The sequence below is a fragment of the Furipterus horrens genome, unplaced genomic scaffold, assembly GCF_987537825.1.
Source record: "Furipterus horrens unplaced genomic scaffold, mFurHor1.1.pri manual_scaffold_6, whole genome shotgun sequence".
NCBI classification, from domain to species: domain Eukaryota; kingdom Metazoa; phylum Chordata; class Mammalia; order Chiroptera; family Furipteridae; genus Furipterus; species Furipterus horrens.
This window is the reverse complement of record NW_028327176.1, coordinates 50,558,640-50,562,491: the sequence shown is the minus strand read 5'-3', so window position 1 is coordinate 50,562,491 and position 3,852 is coordinate 50,558,640.

Here is a 3,852-nt window from a genome sequence, read left to right as displayed (position 1 = left end):
CTTGAGCAGTTAAGAATTTACCATCAATCTGGGCCAGTGTGGCTCTGTTGCTTGGAGCATTGTCCTGTAACTGAAAGGTTGTGGGTTTGATTCTCACTCAGGACACGTACCTAGGTTTCAGGTTCAACCCCCTGCCAGGCACATACAGGAGACAACCAATCGATGCTTCTCTCTCTCTCCTTTCCTTTCTCTCTAAAAGCAATGAAAAATGTCCTTGGGTGAGGATAAAAAACTAAGAATTTATGATCACAACACCCTGTGAGGTTACTTTCCATAGAATCCCTTTCTTTGTCCACAGCTCTGTGGTCTTCCTCCCCAAAGCTCATAACTCCAGTCTAACCAAGTAAGTAACATCAGACAAAATCCCTAATGAGGGATAGTCTATAAAATACTTGACCAGCACTCCTCAAAACTGTCAAAGTAACAAAAACATGGAAAGTCTGAGAAACTGTCACAGACCAGAGGACACTAGGAGAGAGGAAGGGAAGGGACTCCTGGTCAAGATGAAGGCATAGGTAAACATGGCTTGCCTCCTTGCACAACCAATCAAAATTACAACTAAACTATAAAACAACCATCACTCAGAACAGTCAGAAATTGAGTTGAATGGAAGTACAACTATGGAATTAAAGAAACCACATACAGACTGGTAGGAGAGGCAGAGATGCAGAATGGGCTGGTCCCACATCCACGCGTGGTGGAAAAAATTTTGGGAGAGAAATCTCAGAAGCGAGTAGTCCCAGCCCCACCCAGAGCCCCACAGCACAAGATCCAGTGACAGGATGATAAGTCCCCATAACTTCTGGCTCCAAAAGCCAGCAGGGATTGATTCAGTGGAAGAAACTTCTGGAGCCCCAAGCAGATCCTCTTACAAAAACCCACACATGGACTTACTCAGACTCACTCCCTCTGAGCTTCAGCACTGGGATAGCAGCTTGAAAGGCACCAGTGCCATACAGGAAGGACCTGAAATGTCTGGCATAATGGCGAGAGCTGGAGGATAGCTTTCTCCCAGAAAGAAAGGCAGGCAGAGGCCATTGTCCCTTTTCTGAACCCTCCCCCCACAGTGCAACAGTGCTGTCAGGAGGGTGCTATAGCTAAGACTCCAACAACCTGGCTAACTTTGTCTGCCCCACCCTGGAGATGCCCTGAGGCTCCATCCCACTCAACTTTATGGGCCCACCCAAGCTGTTAACAGTGGCTTTTTCAGTCATGTGAATGGCTGGTCTTGGCTCATGCTTCACAACTTCCTAAATCCTCTCAAACAAGCAACAGCCAGCCTCAGACACCCCTATCCCCAGAACCTCTTGCTAAGTGGCTCCACGCTCAGCACTAGCAACAGTCAACGTAGTTTCACAGCTTTGCTTCATCTGGAATCTCTAAGCCCAGCACAAGTAGCAGTCATCTCAGATTGCTTTATAGTTTATGCAGGGTGGCCCCAGGCAAAACACTGGTGGGGCTGACCCTAGTCTGCACTACCTGGGAAACCCAGGGCCTGTGCACCCAGTGGATGGCTATAGACCACATCACAGCACCACCACTCTGCCCCTGCACTGTTGATCCTCCACAGAGGGTGAAGGTTGGTGGTCAGTGGTCACAGCCAGCCCCTGCAGCTGACAGGCCTGGGTAAATCCCTCCCATTGAACTGCCAACAGTAATCAGGGCTCAACCTCAAGAGGAGGGTGTACTCAGCCCACATGAAGGGCATATTTCGAGTACCCAACTTGGGTGATAGGCGAGTCTGTGCCACTGGACACTATAGGACACCTACTATATTAGACCATGCTACCAAGATAGGGAGTCATAGCAGCTCTAACTAATACATAGAAATGATCACAGGGAGGCTGCCTACATGAGAAGACAAAGAAACATGGCTCAAATGAAAGAACAGATCAAAACTCCAAAAAAAGAACTAAGTAAAATGGAGATAAGCAATCTATCAGATGTAGAGTTCAAAACACTGGTTATAAGGATGCTCACAGTGTCCAGGTCCAGGCTACCTACAGTCCTGAAGCCTCACCTAGCTCCTTAGATGCAGCTCTGGCCATAGAAGCCTCGAGGATCGTCTTGGGTGTGGCTTCAACCTGTCTAAAATAGGCACATTGTCTCCATAGCAGAAACCAGCATTCTGTGTATATCTTCTAGAGTGGTGGGTGGTTCTCAAACTTTAGCATCCATCAGAATCACCTAGAGGGCTAGTTAAAATGGATTACTGGACCATACCTCCATGATCCAGATTCAGTGGGTCTAAGATGGGGCCTGACACTACATTTCCAATATGTCCCCATGCTCCCCCCCTTTTCTTTACTGAATTTATTGGGGTGACATTGGTTAATAAAATTTATCAGGGGTGCAATCATCTGTATATTGTATTATGTGTTCACTGTCAGACCATGGAGGCAGCTAGAATGCACACGTGGACTTTTGGTATATGCTAATCAACCTGGTCCTGGCTGGGGCTTCCAGAGGAAATGCTAATGGACCTAGCCCAAATGTTAATGGACCTAGGCCAATTTGTTAACTAACCTGGTGGTGGTGAAATAACGAGATGCAAATGACCTACTGAATATGTTGATAAGCAAACTCACCCTCACCAAAATGTGCTCTTGGCAAGTTTAAAAAGCATGCCTGCAGAAGTGCAGGTGCCACTCCTACGGCCCCTGAGGAGGAATGGGAGTCCTCATTCCCTGCTCCCCTTCCCCTTGCTCCATCGGGCCCTTCATTCAGTCTGGGAGCTGCCTCTCCTCTCTACCCCTTTCCATCTTTGTTCCCTCAATAAACCCATCTCCTGCTCCCACAGTGGTCTCTGGGTGATATCTCAGAGCAAGGCTGCTCTGACATTCACCACCCCAAGTCAAGTCTCCTTCCATCACCTCTTAACCCCACTTTACCCTTTTCTACCTCCCCCACCCCCCTTTCCCTCTGTTAGTCACCATACTGTTTCCCTTGCTTAAAAAAAGAAAAAAGAAAAAATATATATATACTTTTTATTTATTTATTTTCAGAGAGAGGGAAAGGGAGGGAGAAGGAGAGAAACATTCATCAGTTGCCTCTCACACTCACCCCAACCGCAGACCAGGTTCGCAACCCAGGCATGTGCCCTGACGGGGAGGAACCGCCAAGCTTTCCCTTTGTGGATGACGCTCAACAGTCACACTGGGCAGAGCCGTTCCCATGCTTTTGATGCATTCCACACTTTGAGAACTGCTGTCCTACAGAAAGCCAATACATCAAAGGCTCTGGGAGGATACTCAAAGGGGTTTTGTACTTGGCTCTAGAAACTAGTCAATACTCATGTTTATACAGCAAAAGGCGGCCGCAAACTACCTGAGTTTTCATCTGTGTGTTGGTCCGAGATGACCAAGTCCACAAGCCCAGCCTAACAGATGGGTGAGACACAGAGGTTCACATCAGCCCCATGAGACAAGGGATGGTGAGAACTTTCAGAGGTCAATGACGCTCCAGGGAGTCTTTTGAGGCAGTCACTGAGCTCAGCCTGGAGGGAAGGAGAATCTCACAAATGGCAGTGAGGCAGGTTTAGGGGTAGGGAACACCATTTTAACCCCAGGACCAGTCGGTGCAAGAGCAGCACCCAGCGAGTAAGAAAGGCGTAGAAGCTCCACGCAGGCCTGTAGAGTCCTGCGTGCCTTACTGAGGGATTTTTTTTGTTACCCTTCTCGTCTGGGTTTGCGAAGGAGGTAGGCAATGGTTGCAAACAGGCAGAAGCAAATCAGGCCGCTCATCGACAGCAGTGCCGCCTACTACCTGTACAGTGCGCTCTTACGGTACCGCTCCGGATCCAGCCGGACTGCGCCTGCGCATGCGCGGGGCTTACGCGGCTCGGCGGGGAGA